The 20,865-nt window shown below is 53.5% G+C and overlaps 1 protein-coding gene across 1 annotated transcript in view; it reads right to left on the reverse strand.

Annotated features, from left to right (window-relative positions):
* SLC9A1 (solute carrier family 9, subfamily A (NHE1, cation proton antiporter 1), member 1) overlaps positions 1–20,865 on the reverse strand; it is a 93,322-nt gene that overhangs the window by 28,832 nt on the left and 43,625 nt on the right. The window lies entirely within an intron of this gene.

Genomic DNA, 20,865 nt, shown 5'->3' on the forward strand with positions numbered 1-20,865 from the left:
ACCTGCCTCCCCGTGGGCAGGGCCAATCAGATGACCCTTCACACGGGACGTAAGTGGGCATGCCTGGGTGACAAAAGGCCTGGAACTCCAGGTGGAGCCCTGGTTTTCTAACCAGCTCAGCGGCCCAGCTTCCCCAGGAGACAGGGATGCTCATGATGACAGCCTCACTGAGGGCTCCTTAGCCTTCACAGCTACCCTGTGAGGGAGGCCCTGTCATATCCATTCCCAGATGTGGAACCTGAGGCTCGGACAGGCTAGGTTACTTGCCCAAGGCCTCCTCGCTGGTGAGTGGCAAGACCAAACAGGACTCCAGCCCAGGAGGTTGACTCCGGAGCTGACGGCGGCTCATCCTCCAGGGTGGCTCTTAGCCAGGTTCCTCATCTGAGCCACAGAGAAAATGATCTGGATACTGTTTTCTCAATTCTCTGAAGAATGGACCTCACTGGAACCATCTCTGCTGCTGCTAAGTCGCCTCAGTCGTGTCCAATTCTGTGCGACCCCATAGACGGCAGCCCACCAGGCTCCTCTGTCCCTGGGATTCTCCAGGCAAGAATACTAGAGTGGGTTGCCATTTCCTTCTCCAGGAACAATCTCAGAATGTTCCAAGGAGCAGGCTGGGGGCCTTGGAATGGAATAACTATTGTTGTTACCAGTGGAAAAGACAGAAAACTGTCCCTGAATGCCAGGCCCCACACTGCCCGAACTAAGGGCCTTGGTTTGCTCCCCTGTGGAGGGAAAGGACCAGGGAACTTCAGGGGCTCTTTCACTCTGGTTTCCTACACTTCAAAGTCACTCAGTTCCTCTGCTTTCTGGTGCGTGTGACCCTGGGTAAGTAGTTAACCTCTCCAGACCGCAGGGTCCTCCTTTACAAATGGGGACACCTCCACCACCTCACAGGGTCAGGTGAGGCCCACTGAGTTGAGGAAGGCAGAGAGGGCCTTGGAGGGCAAGGCTCGGGCACCAGGTGGAGGTGCCCCCTACTCTTTGGGCCGGACTCCTGTGACGCCACCAGTCACCGCCACTAGAAGACGTGGCACTCCACGACCTCGCCCTGAAGGCAGATACCAGGGCTCAGAGGCTGTCCCCAGGCTCCACCCTGGACCAACAGGGCACTCCCAAGGAAGGGCCTGCCCGGCTCCCTGATATCACCGCCCGGGGTGCTTTCACAATGAGCCGTGCCTCCTAGACAGGCAGGAGCCAGAGCACAGGAGGCACTTGCGCCACTGTGTGCCTGGCACTGCAGGCGGTAACACCAAGCAAAGTGCAGCCCACCTGGGCCCGTATCTTATCACACTAAATGCTTCCTGGGAAGGAGCCGGGTGGTGAGGCAGAGGCCCAGCCCACGCTGGTCAGGCCTCTGCTTCCAGATTCTTGACCTCAGCCTAGGCTGTAATCTCCCCAGCCTGGGAGACCTCCTACAACTCTCCTGTAGAAGCTGTGAGGGTGAAGGTTCAGGAGACCTGGACAATGAGCTACAAGCTGACTACTCAGATCCAGGCCTTGTCTGCCTGAGAGGACAGGGGCAGGGGTGCTAGCTTGGCTTCTAAGGGGGAGAAGCGAGCTCCACGGGGCAGAGCCCCACGGAGAGCCCTGGGAGCTACAGAGCCCCGGGTCTTCAGGTCCCAGACCAGGGCTGCGTCTCCTTCCCATCCAAGGCTCCTCTGTCCCCCACCCTCCTGCATCTCTGCACTCTTGAACCAGGGAAGGGTGGGGAACCAGACCACTGCCTGGAATTTCTAGCACCCAGTGGCCTCAGCCAGGAACCAGGGGAGAGACTGAGCCTGGGAAATTTTCTAGACCACCCTTCTTCCCTAGCAGGGAGTCCCCTCAGATAGGAAGTGGACCAAGCTCTGGTCCAGAGAGAGTGGAACGGAGCTTGGGAGAGGTCCCCTGGGACGCTGTAGCTCCAACACCTCCCTCGGTTCGGGTCTGGCTCCATCACTTGCTGGCTCTGTGACCTTCCCCAGGCCACTGTTTCCTCAGCGTGCCGGATGATGGGCTGAGTGAGCTCCTCAGAGGCCTCCTCTACCTCTGACAGCCCCTGATTTTACATGATAAACAGCACACATGTGTCACTTTCCATCTTGCTTTATCTTTTCCCCATACTCGGTCTCATGTGAACATCACGGCGTCCTTCTGAGGCAAGTATGGATTCTCCCAAGTCAAAGATAGGAAAAAAAAGAAAAAAAAACAAAGCTCAAGGCACTTATGCCCAAGAACATACTCAGATAGGGCACAACTGAGCCAGACCTTGCACCCTGGGCTCCACACAGAGGAAAGTCGAGGGCAGTCAGGCCAGGCTAGAGTGGAAGGCCTGAGAGACCAGTTCAAGAGTTCACCTAGCCTGTCTCTCTCGCAACTGCTCCACTGAGGCGGATAAGGGGACTCTTAAAAGAGCAGATTTAATGACGAAAGTGAAGTCACAAAATATCATGGACAGCATGATTATTATCGTGAAACTATTTTTATTAAAAAGAACATCACACAACTGTAGGGAAAAGTCCAGGCAGACACACTGAACTGTGAAGAGTGATTGGTTCTAAGCGGGGGTTTTTGGGGGGGTGACTCTGGGGAGCAGGGCGGGTAAGGAGAGGTGGAGTGAAAAGGATATGACCTGAATATTTTTCTTTAAATACTCATGTACTGTTTGTTGGTTTGTTTTTGTTATTTTCCTTTTTACAAACAACAATAACAAAAATCTGGGCAGAATTTTCTGAGCACCAGATCTAAGTCAAAACTCAGTATTAGGGGGACTTTCCTGGTGGTCCAAAGTTGGGGTGTGGGTTTGATCCACGGTTGGGGAACTAGACCCTGGATGCTGCATGGTGTAGCCAAAAAAAAAAAAAAAATTTTTTTAATAAATAAATGATTTTTTAAAAAATCTCAGTATTAAACATGTTGCTGTAATTGTTTATCTCAATTTTCACAAAGACCCTATGGAATATAAGAATATTCATAGCAGCTTTATTCATAATTGTCAAAAAAAGGAACCAACCCAAATGCCCATTAACAGCACAATGAATCAACTATGGCTTACTCACACAAGGCGATACCATACACAGCTACAGAGAGAACAAACCGCTGGGACAGGCGAGGATAAAGGGGAACCTCCAGGAAACACTGAGCAAGAGAAGCCAGATACAAAGAGTCCCTGCGTCTGGCTGTAGGTATATAGAGTCAAAGAACAGGTACAACCAAGTGACAATGATGGAAGTCAAAACGGTGGCTCTCTCGGCGGCACGTCGGGGTACAAACTGGGGAAGGCAGAGGGGACTTGGCGGGGTACACAGACGTCCTCTATCTCCGTCTGGGTGCAAGTATTTGTAAATAATCAGCAAGCTGTATGTATACGTTAAGATCAGTGTAATCTACTGTATGTACGTATGTAGGTGCAGGCGTGCTCAGTCGCTTCAGTCGTGTCCGACTCTTTGCACCCCATGGGCTGTAGCCTGCCAGGCTCCTCTGTCCACGGGGATTCTCCAGGCAAGAATACTGGAGTGGGTTGCCATGCCTTCCTCCAGGGGATTTTCGCAACCCAGAGATCAAACCAGTGTCTCCTGCATCTCCTGCACCTCAGGCAGATTCTTTACCCCTGAGCCACCAGGGAAGCCCCATGGATGTATATTACTCCTCCATTAAATAAACAGAGGGGGAAAGGTTTTTTAAAAAATGCAGGTGAGAATTATTTCCAGAAAAAAATAATGCTCACAGGTCACACAGGTCCTTAGCCCAAGGCTATACAGCTTGAAGGGAACAGAGCTGAGGTTCAAAACCAGGTCTGTTAGATTCTGAAGACCTTAAGCCGCCAGGCCACACTGAACCCTGACTGCCCAAAGGATGCCCTGAATCTCCCCAAAGAGTCCCTGTGTCTCTCTGCAGAAGCAGCCTTGCCCCTGGCTTCAAGATTGGCTTGCTCCTCAATATTAACCACCAGTCACTGTGGTTCAGTCACCTGCTCACATCAAGTGGGTGGAGCCTGGCTCCCCGGAAGGCTCAGCACACTGAGGGCTGCAGTTTAACCCGCCAGGCCAAAAGGGAGCAGAGGCCAGGCCCAAAACTAAAGTCTTGAGCCTACTGGGAGCTGGGATGGCTGAAGTGCTCCGTGCAGGGAGAGGAAGCCTTGCACACACCCACCCACCTGCCATAATAGGCCCTGGGCCACAACGATGGAATTTCAAATGTGGAAGGACAGCTAAGCAGCAGAGGTGGGCTTGGGATTAGCTCAAACCCCTGGCCCAGTGCTCCAGCCATCTGACTTTGCTGTCTCACATTCTCCCATTAGGACCCTGTTCTCAGTGCTAAGTCGCTTCAGTTATGTCCAACTCTGCAACTCTATGGAACGTAGCCCGCCAGGCTCCTCTGTCCATTGGATTTCCCAGGCAAGAACACTGGAGCGGGTTGCCATTTCCTTCTCCAGCGCATCTTCCCCACCCAGGGATTGAACCTGGCCTCCTATGTCTCCTGCACTGACAGGCGGGTCCTTTACCACTAGTGCCACCCAGGAAGCACATTAGGACCCCAGCTCCTGTTGGCTCAGAAAAGCCAGACCCTGCCAGTTGATCTCACCTTCTTCCCCACCAGGGACCAGGGGCAGAGGAGCTTTGAGGAAGCTGGATTCCCCAGAACCACCGCCCTGTGCTTTAAATTTCCAGCCTGCCCAGGCTCCCCCACCCGCTCCAAAGACAGTCACCTCCTGCTGCTTGGCACTGATCCCCCTTCTGCGACATCCTTTCTGCTCTCCCCCCAACTCCTACACAGTCCTTGTCCCAAACCACTTCCTGCAGCTTCCCATCTGATCAGTTTCTTAGGAAGGATGATTATCCGTGGAGGGAGGAGGCGGAACATTCCCTGAGCCAAGAACATGGGAGAAAACGTCACCGAGTTCATTCTCCACCCGCCAGGAGGGCCTTTGCCCTAAACACAAGCCATTCAGCCACGGCCTGAAGGGAGTCACGCCTCGCTCCCAAACCTCCGCAATTGCTGCCACTGTACTGTTATCCTCACTGCTCGGCCGCGGACCAGAGGCCTTTCCACGGGGGCCCGACTCCGGTCCGGGCCCCAGCACCACTCCGTTCTAAGAGACGGCGCCAGAACGGAGCCCGTCTGCCACCAGGGCCCACGCGGCATTGCGCCTCCTGCCGGTGTCCCTCCGGCCTGCCTTGTATTTAAGCTATTTGCATGTCTATCTCCCACACAGAACTGTCAGCCGCCTCCCACACAGCCCTGCAGATGTGTACATAGTAGGTGCTCAGAGGCGAGTCGGGGAGAAGGTGGGGCGCCGGGGGCAGCGGGCTCACCCCTTGGAACCCAGCAGGAGCGAAGGCCCACTCCCACCACCGCCGAAGAGCTCCAGACCAGGGCTTGAGACCTGAACTAACCCAGCTCTGCCACCGCCCGCTGTGGCCTGTGGGCAAGCCATTTCCTCCCTGGCCTTCTGCTTCCTCCTCTGTGACACAGGGGGCTGGGCCAGACACGGATGAGCCCTCGCTGCTGCGTGCTCCCCACAGCACCGTCACCGAACCTCCCAACGCCGCCCATCAGTCACCGCACAGCTGGGTGACCAGGAGCCAGGATTCGAGTCCAGGCCTCTTAAACCCCACCGCCCTTATCTTTTTCCATTACACCCCCTGAACTCCTGACTCTGTCTCTAGGATCCCTGTCAACAATCGAGGCTAATTCTCTGATTCCAGGCCGGCCCTTTCTGGGCCTGATAACTCCCCAGGCCACATGGGCCCAGGGTTCAGCCGGGAACAGGCATGTCAGGGTCCTGGGGCTCAGCATTGCCACGCCTCCCACACGACAGGTCTGGTGACATCCTGCCCGGGGCGGGGGGTGCAGGGCTGGGCCAGGAGTCCAGCAGAGCCTGGCACCTCACTTGGCCCCTCCCCCCCCCAAGAGCTCTCGCCCCCCTCCCACTCCCGGTCCACTCCTCTCTGAACAGGGCTCTCCTTCCTGCTTTTGGCTTGGCCAGAGGTAACTGTTCCCAAGCTCTGCTCCTGTTCTCGCAGACCTGGCAGAATAGCCCTGGGCCAGTGTCCTGCTTTGCTCGGCTCGCTGTGGCCAGCCCAGAGCCCCGGCCAGCTCTGGGAGCCATCTCTGACCCCTAGGATGCTAGCCCTATCCCTCCCCGGGTCAGACCAGTGATCTGCACACCGGCCCGGCTTAGCGGCAGCACATCCAGAACCCAGTCCGATGCCTAACGCAAGGCCCACGGGCCGAGCAGCCTCTGTCTGGCTCCCACCTTCCTCTCTGTCCTCACACCACCCCCTCTCTCTTACTCTACCCCAGGTTCCTCAAACATGCTCTCTTCAGGGGCCCTGATCTTTGAAAGACAGGCTCCTTCTTGTCATGTGGTCAGCTCAAAAGCCAGCTCCCTAGAGAGGGCTTTGCTGACCATCCAAAGCAGCACATCTTTCTCCTATCTATTTCCTTCAGGCCATTTATCACCACCTGCCATTGTGTCCACTGTCCAACGCCCCGCGCTGGCCTGTGAGCCCCCTGATGTCAGGAGCCTCCTCAGTTTGCTCCCAGCTGTGACCTCAGCACCCAGAAGCGTGTGGGCCAGGGTGGGGGGTGGTGAGGGGTGCTACATGCTAGACTAGGTGGCCAGGAAGGCCTATCTGAAGAGGTGACATCTGATTTAGAGCCTGAATGAGGCAGCCAGCCTGTGGCCGTCTCCAATCAGTCTTCCAGGAGGGGGAAAGCAAGAGCCGTGGCCCCATGGAGGAAGAGGTCTGGTAAGGAAGGCTTGGTTGGTTTGAGGAACCCAAGAAGCTTGGTGTGAGTGAAGCAGGGGAAAGAAAAGCAGGGAGTGAGGGAGAGAGGGGTAGATGGGCTACACCTCTCCTGGATTTTATCCCAAGTTCATCAGGAAGCAATTGAAAGATTTTAAACATAGGAACTGGAGAAGGAAATGGCAACCCACTCCAGTATTCTTGCCTGGCAAAATCCCATGGACAGAGGAGCCTGGCGGGCTACAGTCCATGGACTCGCAAAGAGTCGGACACGACTGAGCACTTGTCAGCAAACACAGGAACACCATGTTGCGGGTTACATTTCTAAATGAACCGCACTGGCTGTTCTGTGGAGGGGAGTGGGCCAGGAGACTGCTGGAGTCACCGGGTTAGAGATGCTTGTCGTGGCTTAGTCAGAGGTGGAAACACAAGGAAGGGGCTCCATTCGACCCATGGAGCCGTCTGTCCTACCAGCCAGAGAAGCCTGTGAGTCAGCAGCCCCCTGGCTGGAGTTCTAGATGCTCGCAATCCATCCCAGCCCACCTACCCAATCTTATTTCTCAGCGACCCCTAGCCCAGGCTTTCCCCCTAGCTGACTCGGCCTCCTCTCAGCTGCCCACCCATGCCCACCCATGCCCACAGCACATGCTGCGACCCTCACCTGACCTGCCACTCCCTACCACCACCATGTGAGGGTTAAGACACCGGCACAAAGACCCCTGCTCATATCAGCCTCATTTCTCCCCTCCCTGAAGTCTTTCTGGGCTTCAGGCAGCGGCACAGCTCAGTTGGTAAAGAATCTGCCTGCAATGCAGGAGACCTGGGTTCGATCCCTGGGTCAGGAAGGTGCCCTGGAGAAGGAAACAGCAACCCACTCCAGTATTCTTGCCTGGGAAATCACATGGACAGAGGAGTCTGGCAGGATACAGTCCATGGGGTTGCAAGAGTGGGACACGACTTAGTGACTAAACCGCCACCACCACAGCAGCTATCAGGGAGCATGTCATTATTCCCTTTTTTCACTTTCCCAAGGCAGCTGTAAGCTGGATAAAGGCAGACACCAGACTCGAACCCTTCAGGGTTGTGGGGACACTCAGACCATGACAGGCTGCGTGAAGCCCTCAGCACAAGGCCAGGCACCCGGAGGTCTCACTCAAGGGCAGCTCCTCCCTGACCACCTGTGTCTGAGGACACCCATCCCGGGTGCTCACTACTCCGCAGGGAGGCTCGGCTTCTCTGCCCAGCCAGGCAGGGGGATGAAGCACGTTTGGGGGTGACATGGAGGGAATGAAGGATGCGCCGTGCATTTCAAAAGCACAAGTCGGTGACTCTGCATCATCTATGCTCCGCATCACCCACATCTTACCTTGCCCCAGCACCCCCTCCATGCGAGATGAGCAAACTCCTGCTTAACCGTCAAGCTCCGGGAAGCCTTCCTGATCCATCGCCCACGGCCCAACTCCCCCCATGCGCCCACAGTTCTGGGGGCCCTGCTGCGGCACTTCACAGCACAGGGCAAGTGCCTGTTTATACACCAGCCTCTCCCGTGAGGCTAGGATTATATTTATTCATCTTTCCATCTTTAGCACAGCATTTATCAGGCATGAATCAGTGTTAACTGAGTGTGTCTCTCCCCATTCCCAGTTCAGTTCAGTTCAGATGCTCAGTTGTGTCCGACTCTTTGTGACCCCATGGACTGCAGCACACCAGGCTTCCCTGTCCATCACTAACTCCCACAGTTTACGCAACTCACGTCAATCGAGTTGGTGATGCCATCCAACCATCTCATCCTCTGTTGTCCCCTTCTCCTCCCGCCTTCAATCTTTCCCAGCATCAGGGTCTTTTCAAATGAGTCAGTTCTTTGCATCACATGGCCAAAGTACTGGAGTCTCAGCTTCAACATCAGTCCTTCCAATGAACATTCAGGACTGATTCCCTTTAGGGTGGACTGATTCCCAACTGACAATCAAACTCAGACATTTCAGCTCATGGTCTCATTCTATGCTCATCCCAGTCACAATGACAGTCAGCCCTACCCCAACATCCTCCAGCCCCCTTACCTAAAATCATCCTCCACTGCTAGACTTCACCCTCTCCTCTTCTTTTAAAACAATTTCTTTTCTTTTTTTTTTTTTCCGGTCACACTTTGTAGCTTGTTGGATCTTAGTTCCCTTCCAGGAATTGAAGCCACACCCTCAGCCGTAAGAGCACGGAGTCCTAGCCACTGGACTACCAGGGAATTCCCTCCTCTTCCTGTAATGATACAGGATGGTGGTAACTCCCATTTCTGAGCTCTTATGATGTGCTCGGGGCTTTACAGACATTATCCCACTTGCTTGTGGAGACTGAGGCTCAGACAAGGTGATGCAGTTATGAACTGGCAGAATCTTCTGCCCTTAACACTGGCACAGATCACCTGGCACCTCATCAGGGCTGAGTCTATTTTAAAAATCATCATCTGTTCTGCAAAATTCAGTGCTTTTATAGTTACATATCAAATTGTCATACAAAATCTCGCTTTGCTCATTCAATGCTTCAAGTGATAAGTCTTGCTACTCCAGCGAGGTGGGGAAAGGACTGTTATGTAGGAGATACAGCAGCACTTGGAATGGGAAGCCCTGGGTCTGGCTTCAGCTGTGCCACAGTCAGGCTATGTGATCCTAGGCAAGTCACCCAAGTGCTCTGGGCCTTCTTTTGCTCGTTTGTATAAAGGAGAATGACAATATCTTTCCAAAAGGTTTTCTGATGCATGCTCAAAAGCACTCCACCCACTTCACTGAAATAATAAATTTTATTTATCCGCAGCCACCTCACCCCTGCGTTTAGCACAGCACTGGATGCCCAGCAGGGATCAGGAAGTCTTGCTGAGTGATTTTTCAGTTGCTGGAGATTCAGGAGTCACAGAAAATAAGCCACTATTTCTCCTCCTCCTGATCCTAGAAGGACTCCTAAGTGCCATCACTGATCATTATGTTCAGAATGTGTCAAACTCTATGCCACGCATCTTACAAGGGCACTCTCCCTGAATCCTCCCGACACCCCTGCCAGGCGTTACCCCATGCTTGCACACGTGCATGCTAAGTTGAGTCTGACTCTTGGTGACCCCATGGACAGTAGCCTGCCAGGCTCTTCTGTCCATGGGATTCTCCAGGCAAGAATACTGGAGTGGGTTACCATTTTCTTCTCCAGGGCATCTACCTGACCTAGGGATCAAACCTCCATCTCTTATATCTCCTGCATTGATAGGCAGGTTCTTTAATCACTCACGCCACCTGGGAAGATCCCCATGTTGGGAATCATCAGATTGAGACTCAAACAGGGAAAGTGACTTGCCTGAGTCACTACAGAATTGAGCTAAGATTTGAACTAAGATTTCAACCCAGGTCTGTCAAGCTGCAAAGCCTCTGTTCCTAACTACCATGTTTCCTGAGGAAACTGCTCTGGGCCACTCTCTGCAGTCCGAAAGTCCTGCCCCGAGTCAAAGCTTTGGGCTGTGCCCAGTAAGCCCTGTTTCACTCAAGCGTCTCATCTAAATCCTACCTGTTCTTCAAGGCCTAGCTCACCAGTCATCTCCACGAAGCCTCCTTGGTCCTCCGAGGTAGGAAGGTCTTCCTTTTTTTCTTTTTCTAATATTTACTTATTTAATTTTGGTTGTGCCGGGTCTGAGTTGTGGCTTGTGGGATCTAGAGTCCTGACCAGGGATCAAAACCAGGTCCCCTGCGTTGGGAGCATGGGGTCCTGGCCACTGGACCACTGGGCAAGTCCCAGGAAGGTCTTTCTGCCTCCTCTCTACCCTCAAAGAATTCTATCTGCACCTCGACTCACACCCAGTTTCTACTGCCTGACTCTTCTGCATCTACACTGAATTCCTCAGACGAGTCCTTAAGCTCCTTGAGAGAAGCAGCTCTTGTGCGTCTTTATTAGCTCCACCAGTCAGGCAGGCCCAGAGGGTTGTGGTAGGGTGCCGACTCCCCTCCTGCCCTGAGCTGTACTCAGAGCCTTGGGCTGGGCTCAGTGGGGGGAGCTGGCCCTACCTCCATGCTGGCATCCTGCCTACATGGTATGACATCCTGATTCCTGTGGGCCCTGGCCCCAGGAGATAAGATCTCATCCCCTGGACTGATGGCAAAGATCCAATAAAAAGCAGAGCTCTCAGGCTCTTTGCTGGTTTGTAAAAGAGTCAAAGGCCTGAAGAATCTGATGGGTGAGAGCAGCAGCTTCTGGGTTGCAAGGCTTGCACTTGGTTCTCCTGCATGGACCTGTCTGGACAAAGCCAAATGGCTTCCTGGCCAGGAACAGCTCTTTTGACAGAACAGCAAGCCTCCCACCTCCATCAAGTGATGTTCCTCTTCTTCATCTGGCCCACTGCTCAAGATCACCTCCTCCAGGGAGCCTTCCCTCATCTCTTCTCCTCCTCTCTGAGCCCCTCAGCATCTCAGTCAGAGCCACACAAGTTCCCACCTGTATTTTGTTCCCAAGCAAGAGAGCTGGCTCTCTGTGGACCCACTTATTTAACCCCATAACCCTGAACCAGAGTCAGAGATGACCATGGTCATGAACATGAGAACTCTGTGCTTTGAAGCCAAGGTTCATGACAGCAGTGGCGCATTCCCCAGAACAGTGGGGCTGTGGAAATCTCCCTCCAAGAGCCTGTCTGCGCAGGCCTCACAAGAGCAGGAGCTCCCCTGGGATGACTGCCTTTCCTACTGGAATGTCCCAGAGAGCCTTTCAGCAACTGAAACCGGCAGACAGGGAAACTAAGGCCCAGGGGAGCAAAATGACGTGCCACAGATCAATATTCATAGAAAGAGGCGGAGCTAGGACTAGACCCAGTCCCTGAGTCCAAGCCTAGAGCTCTTTACCTTACACAGGTGGCTTGATAAAAACTAAATCTGGGGGCTTCCCTGGTGGCTCAGTGGTAAAGAATCCGCCTGCCAATGCAGGAGACATGGCTTTGATCCCTGGTCTGGGAAGATCCCACATGCCATGGAGCAACTAAGCCCATGAGCCTAGTCTCTAGAGCCCAGGAACCACAACTACTGAGCCCACATGATGCAACCACTGAAGTCCGCCTGCTCAAGAGCCTGTGCTCCGCACAAGAAAAGCCACAGCAATCAGAAGCCTGCGCACTGCAACCGGAGTGTAGCCCCACTGGCTGCAACGAAAAGCCTGCACAGCAATGAAGACCCAGCACAGCCAGAAATAAATAACAAAATTTTAAAAATACACTTAAAAAAAAAGCTAAATTTGTCCTCCCACACTCGTACATGCATGAGAGTTTCTGAAAAGGTGCACAAGAAAGTTAACAGGGGTAACCTCTGGGGAGTGTGACAGTGGGGGTGGTCAGAGAAGTGAGGAGGCTAATGTTTACCTTAATACCTTTCTCTACTGCTGGATTTTATTTTTGTTTGTTTTGTTTTACCATGAATGTGTTTTACGTATTCAAATTATAAAAATAAATCTGCCACCGAATGGAGATTCTGGCCCCAGCCCACCCCCAACACATAAATAGAAACAAAGAGAAGCCTTAAGTCCTCCTGTCCGGGTACACTATAAATTAGCAAGACTGCCTTTTTGCATAGTTTATGGCCACTGGTCTCATTAATTCACAGTCATCGTGCGGGTGATGACTTGAGGAATCTTACTGGGAAAAGCTAAATTCAATTAGGGCTCTTGGCAGCTCCCTGAGGAAGCTCTGGTATCTTGCTTTTACTTACACAAATTGAGGGCAAACCAAATGGATCCAGACTCTCCCAGAGAGACCCCACCCAGCTCAGAGAGGATGCCCTTGCAGACCCTCCATTAGCGCGAAGCGGAGGGAGATGGGAGAGGCAGGGGCGGAAGGCACTTACACGCGGGCTGGCTGACGCCTGACATCCCTGTGTCAGGCGGGTGTCCTGGCTGCCTCAAACGCTTCCCACGGACACTGTCTCTGCATGGAAGTCAGTCATACGCTCACTGTCCCCTCAGATCTTTCAGAGCCCTTCTTCCATGCCAGGCACAGAGGAGAAAGCAAACGAAGGCTCTGCCCTCAATGGGCTGACATTCTCGTAGGAATCGCGTACTAAGAATAGATCTCTGTCCTGCCTGCTTCCCGAATTCCTCTCCATCTTCAAGACTGGCTCAAGTTCCCCTCCTCTGAGACGCCTTCCCTAACCATCTGTGCCCTCGGGGGACTGCCTCTTCCCTCTGAACTTTCCCTCTGCCGGGAGTCCGCCCAGCCCTCAGCACACAGAGACCATTTTCTCCAAGCAGACTGGAAGCTCCCGGTGAGCCAGGCCTGGGTCTCTCACTCTTCCTGGTTCCGGACGGGCCGCCAAGCTCAGAGCCTGCTGGTGGGTTTCGGCTCATTTCCCTCTACGACCTCAGCTGGAACAGACGAATTAATTAGCTGCCCTCAGTCCTGGCTGGCCAGCCCAAAGCCAGAGCCTCTGTGAGTTTGTCTCTTTGCCTTCTGTGACCTGGTCTCAAATAGGCCCAGCGCTGTGGAAGGGCCAGTCTGGGCTTAGGGGCAAGTGTCCCCCACAAGGGACTGGGAAGGGGACTAGGGAAGGAATAGGACTTCTTCTGAATCTCGCTCAGAGCTGCTTAAGGACGCTATCTTTTCAGGAAAGCGCTTGACTGGGTAATTTGGGGAAACTCCAGGCTCTCATCAAGTCAGTGTCAGAACTCAGGGGTCACGTCTGACCTAACAGACCCCCAAACTGGCCTCATATGTTGATAGAACTTTAGGGGATAAGGAAATGAAGTCAGCACGATCTCAGGGAAGGGGGTGGGGGCAGCCCACTGATCCGAGCCCAATTCAAAACCTAGTTCAGTTAAAATTAGATTAGCCTATAAGATTAAAAATACCCACATGTAATCACGGGCTGCCTTAAAGTACCAGTTGATGTTTGTCGGCATCTAAAGAGATGGTCGGGCCCAGCGCGGTGTGTGCAGACAACCTTGGGGAGACGTGTCTGACTCAGACGTTTGCAGGGGCAGTGAGCACTGCAGAAGGAGGCCCACACAGGCGATGGATGACTCAGGGATAACCCAGGTCCTGGGTTTGCTGAGTGAGCCTTCTCTCCCCACCACGGAAGGAAAGGGGGGAGGTGGGGGAGGGCAGGGAGACAGGAGGAGGGAGGGAGAGAGGCAGGCCTGCCAGCCAGCTGCACACAGGCTGGCATTCCGAAGGGAGCCCAGGTCCCTCCCGTGTTTCCGAATGCCACCACTTCCGAGAAGGCCTCTTTGCTTCACAGCGAGGCTTTGCAGGGAACGGGGGCGCACAGTTTTACCACCCCCTCAACCCAAGAAATGATCCACAGAGAGCAGCCAAGACTTGCAATGCCTTCATTCCCTCCCTATTTTAAAATGATCATGGGAAAAAGAAAACTTTTGAACTGAAAGGGAATCAGGGCATGATGATGGAAAGAACACAAGCTCCAAAGTCACACAGATCTGAGCTTCAACCCCAGTGCTTTCCAGCTGGGCAATATCTGACACAGTGTCTCCAACAGGAGCTTGATATGTGACGGCTCACATAATTAACAAGTATCTAACATAAATACTGCGAATGAGGCAATGAGGGCTCAGAGAAGAGCACCTTGCCTAAAAGGTCACACAAGTGGCAAAAAGCTGGAACCAGATCTCAGGTCTCTCGACTTTCCCTCTTCTGCCCCATCCCACGTGTTTTCTGCTATAATTCACTCCTCTGCCTCTCCTTTCTCCTCGAGGGCCTACAACACATCAAGGGAAAGGGAAAGCTCTCCATTTCAAAAGCTTGCTGCTCCACAGACTAGGAGAAGGACAGACTCCAAAGCTGAGTCAGCCTTCACACGCTCACGCTCTTTCTTCATACAAATACTAGGCGTGTGTGAGGGGTCAAGGACTTGGAGTTGAGGTGGCCTGGGCTCCAGAGCAACCCAAACCACCATGCTCCTTTCGCCCTTCCTTCCTCCAAGAGGAAACTGTCCCTCCTGTCAACCGTTCAGGTTACCAACAGGGATGCGTCTGGTCATTTACTCTAGCTAAAGCCTCTTGGGACCTCCGGTCTCCCTTTGTCTTCACAATGACCTGACCAGGCAGGAAAGAGGACAGGGTTTTGGGTTATAAGTCTGGGGACTGAGTCCCTACTTGTTAAGTGACCTGCTTGAGGTTTCCTTAGATGTAAAATGACATCTGGTACATCAGATGTCATTAGTGGTACATCAATACCACTTGCGAGGGACTTCCCTGGTGATCCAGTGGCTAGGACTCCGTGCTCCCAATGCAAGGGGTCTGGGTTCGATCCCTGGTCAGGGTACGAGATCTCGCATGTCGCAAGTAAGAATTTTCATTCCACAACGAAAACTGAAGCTCCCTGTGTGCTGCAACTAAGACCCAGTGCAGCCAAATAAATAAATATTAACGAAAACAAAAGCACCACCTGCTATTCTAGCCCACAGGACCACTGAGAAGATCAGAATTAAACAGTGTATATGCAAGTGCTTTGGAAACAAGTTAAAATACTAATGAGAATCAGTACTAAACTCCACATGCCTTAAAGGGCTAAAGACAATTGTGCCACCTGCTCTCAACACAGAGGCTGCCTCTCTGGGGACCCTGCTGGGCCCCAAGGGTAACCCAAAGCAGCCCAGCACCCTTCCCACCCAGAGGCAGGAGATGGTAATCACAAGGTTAGCCACCCCTGCTGGCAAAAGGAAATGACCCTCTAATTGGTCCTCCCCCGTCCAAGCAGGGAAGAAGCACTCTGGATCAGACCACTGAGAGAACAAATAGATGGCAGGCAGGGTCGCTAGCAGAGGACAAGGGATAGGCCCAGCCCTGCGGGATTCAGGTGCACACATGCAGGCTCATGGGGACAGAGGATGCCGGCACAGAACCCCGATGGCTCTCTTAGTGGAGGGAGAGAGCTCCTGCCATCAACAAGTGCCAGCCCCTAAGGGGTGAGTGCTCAGTCACTAAGTCACGTCCGACTCTTTGCAATCCCATGAACTGTAGCCCGCCAGGCTCCTCTGTCCTTGGGATTTCCCAGGCAAGAATACTGGAGTAGGTTGCCATTTCCTTCTCCAGGGGATCTTCCTGACCCAAGGATCGAACCCGCGTCTCCTGCACTGGCAGGCAGATTCTTTACCATTGAGCCACCTGGGAAGCCGCCAGCTCCGACAGGGAGTACTAAAATCCCCGCTAGCAGGTGTGGTGAGCTGGGCAGCTACTCCCTGCAGAGGCCAGGCATCTGCTGAGGGGAACGTGAGGGTGGGAGATGCAGCTGTACCCTGAGAGGAAGCTGTACCATGACTCAAGTAGACAACGGCAGCTCCACATCACAGAGGATAAGCCCTCTGAGCTGTTTCCTCATCTGCGAAACAGAGATAGCCTTTATCTCATCCAATTTTAGTAAGAATTAAACGAGATTACTTCTGCCTGACACTACTCTGCATATACTCAATAAATGGTAATTCTTTTTAAAACACACAGCCCCCCCAGCAGAAGAGATGTCACAGGGCAGGCTAGGCCGGACGCCAAAGTTGTGGATAAACAATACGGGATACGGCTTTGGGGGAGAAATGAAAGCAATGGCTGTGGGCTGGAGTGGCCTGGGAAGACCGCCCAAAGGGGAGGAACCTGAACAGGCTCTGAAAAGCCGCCACAGCGCTGGACTCTGTGCTGGGCATCCCACATTTGGCCTCTGTCTCAATGCTGGAAGAAAGAGAAGGCATCCTCACCCTCCTGATGAGGCAAGTCAGGTTCAGAGACACCAGGTGCCTGGTCACGCAGGTACCAGGGACACAGCCTCGACTTTGTGACCTTGTCTGTCCTTCCCACCAGAACTAGAGGGGGAGCGGCCGCAAGGGGCAGGACAGAGAGGAGAGGGGCATCTCATGGGGGCTCAGCTGAGTGAAGCCCAGGCCACACGACCAGCAGAGGCCCTCCAAGTATCCTGGAGCCCCGGGACCCAGGGCTCCTACCTGAACTCCCTCCTAGGCCCCAGCTGACCTCCCCACACTGTCCAGCGGGTATTCTGCTGTTTCTTCCCAAAGAGAAAAAGGTCACCTTTTCCTTTTTGGAGAGTTCCACCTGGGCTTCTAGGGACAGTTTCAAGGTGACCTTTAAGTTGTTCCTCTCTCCTTCTGAGAAGTGAGAGAAGCGAGTTCTAGTCTTACACAGGAAACCAGCCGTTGGGTCTGATATCCACATGTGTGAACTGGGCAATAACGACTCCCATCTCCCCTCCTCACAGACCTGTTCTGAGGACGACACGTCAGGACGCACCTTGCAAAGACCAAAACCAAGAAAAGCTATAAGCTGTGAAGGGACAAAGGAAGGCTTTTTTTTTTTTTGTCTGTGGTCAGGAGACGAGTTGAATCCCTGCTTCACAGGCTGCCAGGAGCTGGACGTGGGTAAACAACTGTATGGGGTGCCAGTGGAGAGCTGGGTTACAGCGAGGCGCTCCCTTGAAACACACACAGGACTGGGAGCCAGGTAAACAGAGAGACAAAGCGGGATTCATGCAGGGTCCAAACCCCAGTGTGGGGTGGGGTGGGATGCGGAGTGGTCCTACCCAGGGCTTGGAGTCGTTCTCACAGTTCTCCCAGTGGGCTCACCCCCCACTCACATCACTAGGCGCTCCCCATGAGGAAAAAGGCAAGAATCTCTGACTGTCGGGCTTCCCTTGTGGCTCAGCTGGTAAAGAATCCGCCTGCAATGCGGGAGACCTGGGCTCAATCCCTGGGTTGGGAAGATCCCCTGGAGAAGGAGACTGTCAGAGAGACAGGAAAGGCCTGAGAAGGGAAGAGACTTGCCCCATGTCACCCACTGAGTCACTCAGAAAGAACCCAGAAGCATCTCCTCTAGAACTTCAGCTCTAGGGCCTTCCCCAGGAGGTCCAGGGGTTGACTCTGTGCTCCCACCGCAGGGGGCACCGGTTCAATTCCTGGCTAGGAACTAAGATTCCACATGCCACACCTGTGCGGCCAAAATAACTTTTTTTAATAGCATCACTTTATTATTATTTTTAAATTTATTTATTTATTTTAATTGGAGGCTAATTACTTTACAATATTGTAGTGGTTTTTGCCATACATTGACACGAATCAGCCATGGGTGTACAGGTGAAGAATTGTTTTTTAATCTTCGGCTCTAACGCCATCCGCCCTCGGCCAGTGTCTACCTGAGGCTCAGCTCCACGACCAGGACAAGCGTAGAACTGCACACAGAACCTTCTGTTCTTAAAGGAGAGGTGACGTGCAAGGGAAGCAGCTGTCACAGATGACAGAATGAGGCCTCCAACAGGGCGCCTACCTACGCTGGAGCGCTGAGAGAAGGGGCAAGACCCCAAGATGAACTCCAAGGCTCCAGAGCGTAGTAGAGAGGGAGCATGGCCTCGGCCGCCCAGCCCACCCCCGGAGTCAGCTGGCACCATGTTCCTTCCCCACAGGACCTGCTAAAGCGAAAGGAAGAATAAAGTCGGTGGGACTGACTTTCAGTCCTTCCTGAAACCTGAAGGAGGGGCTCCTGGCGGCAGCCTAGGCCGAGAGATCCGTAATCCTCCAGCCTCCGAGGAAGGCTCTAGGAGGCTGAGGTGGGGAGGCGTTTACCTGAGGTGGTTGAACTACAAACAGGGGTGGCTGCGCCTCTCTGAGTGCTTCCTGTGAGCACAAAGGCAGCTTCAGGCCTGTTAATTTCTGTCCTCACCACGTCAGCAGCACCATAACTAGATACTAGTATTTCCCCCTTTTTATACTTGAGAAAACTGAGGGTCAGAGAGGGTAAGGGGCAGAGGGGTGCCAACCTCAGTTCAACACTGCAAAGGGGCGGGGGAGTTCCCTGGTGGCCGAGGGGTTAGGACTCCAGGCTGACTGCTGCAGCCTCGGTTCAGTCCCTGGGTGGGGAACTGAGATCCCTCAAGCTGTGTGGCCAAAAAACAAACAGCCAAACAAAGAGGGGGAAATGGGCTTTCGCTTTTGGCCACCTGAACAGGGACCCTTAAGATCACCTTTCTCTCTACTCTCTTCCCCAGGATGGCCAGGTGTGAGGGCACCTCTGTTTCCAGAGGCAGAAAAACGTCCTGTCAAAGCAGACACACAGTCTCTTGCAACTGCAAAGGCCCTCAGAGATCATATCCAGCATCCTCACTTTTACAATGGGAAAACTATGGCCCAAGGCTGAATGACTTGCCAGGGTTACCCAAGTCAGTGGAATGGCAGAAATGTCAGACCTGGAAGAAGCCACAAAGATCAACTGACAAGTGGAGAGGCGTCACTGGCCCAAGGTCACAAGGGAGACGGGACAAAAGGCCAAGTTTCCTAACTTCTAGGCTGATACCCGTGTCATGGCACCGCCTCTGCCAACTGCCCGGGGCCCCGGCACAGTTTTGGTGGGGACAAATCAGGCCAAACCTGGTCCCATTGGGACTGGAGTTAGGCCTGCACAGACAAACTCCTGACTGTCCAGAGTAGGAGCTCAGTGGTCATGCTGTCGACCTACCAGAAGTCACTGAGACCCACCGCGTATGCACTAGTCCCCCAGCCCCCCGCCCCATGCCCTAACACAATGCCAGGTGCGGCTGGGAGGTGACGGGGTTGGAGAGAGGAGGAGGGCAATTTATAAATAGTGCCTGTGAGGCCTCTTCCCGGTCTCACACAGGCAAATGACACATCAGTCACTTCAGGTTCTTACAGCAAAATAGGACACAGGGGCTTCAGGATTCAATGGATATGGTCAAATTTAGAGATTCTTGCCAGTTTCACAGGTGGGCGAGACTTGCAGAAAAAAGCCCAGTTTGTTCAAGGTCATGTGTTTGTCAGAATCAGTACACACGACTCCCCTCGCCCCGGCCTTGATTTTTTTTTTCCCGGCTGCCATCAGGGGATAGGTGCTGGTGGCCCAGCCCCGTGTACAGGCCTGCCACAGTCACAGCACCAAAGCCCTGAATCAGGAAGCCAGCTCCTAGATCTGTAACAACAGAAGCACCCGAGCCCTCCTGCAGCATGTTCCGGAGCCTGCCTCATACCAGCCTGGCATCGCCCTCAGCTCCCGCATGTCCTTGGGAGAGCTGCAAGGATCCTGCCAAGAATCACAAACTCTCCAAACCCAAACCAGCAGAGTCCGAGGCCCTCGTGCCTTCCACAGCTGGCTGGGGGCTAAAAAGGTAAAGGCGGATGTCAAAGCCCCCCAGGACACCACTTCCAGGGACTTCTGGGTTGGACAGGCTCTGGTGAGCTCCAGCAGCATCTGGAGCATCTATTAGCTGGAGCATCTCCAGCATCTATCACCCAGCAGAACAGAGTGCCCAGACCTAGCGGGGAGACAGCCTCTGGAGGGGAACCACTTTTCTGTTTCCTTCTTCCAAAAAGAACATTTCAAAGTCTCTTCATATCAGAACATCCTGAGCTTCTCCACCCGTCCCTCTCCCACTTGGCTGAGTAGCAGGCAGGCCACCATGACTGGCCCGGCTGGACAGCACTTTGAGACACTGCAGGGTGCAACCTGGAGGTGAGCCTGACCGTGCTCCACTCCCCCTCCCCCGCCTCAAACCAGACTTCAGGAATTCCCAAGGCCCCCTGTCCCATAAACTGTATAAAGAATGGCATTCCCGGGCAGGAAACTGACTCAGGGGCTCCTGACCAGCCTGGGCAGGCAGAGCTGACGGATAACACTCCCGGGATGAAGGAAGGAAGGTGAGAATACAGTGATGCCTCATCTTCCACCACACCTGTAAGTCTCCAGCACACACGTTGCCCACTCTACTCAAACTCCTTAGGCAAACCAAGTAGAAAGATCCTCCGTCCTGAAACAGCCTTCCATGAAGCATGTAATTACAATGGTGGCTGGTGACAGAGCAGACTGTGTCACTTGCTGAAGACACGCCTGTCTCACACACACACACAGCTGGGCACCTGGCTCCAGAGGAGACCTGCCAGGCCTGGAAGCCTCGCTGAAAGTACCTAGGACCAGAAGCATCCTCCAGTCCTGCTCTCTCCGGTGAACAATACCCCGCTCCCATGTGAGGAGGCCGCAGAGCTCAAGTTTGAGAAGCATCAGGATGGCCGGATGGAGGCTGCCTACTATACAGGAGCAGTCCAGACCCTCATTCCTGGGCAGCTTCAAGTGGTAAGGATGAGCAACAGGCTCATCAGTTAGGTGACAG

The sequence above is a fragment of the Bison bison genome, unplaced genomic scaffold (assembly GCF_000754665.1).
Source record: "Bison bison bison isolate TAMUID 2011002044 unplaced genomic scaffold, Bison_UMD1.0 scf7180017864516, whole genome shotgun sequence".
NCBI lineage: Eukaryota > Metazoa > Chordata > Mammalia > Artiodactyla > Bovidae > Bison > Bison bison.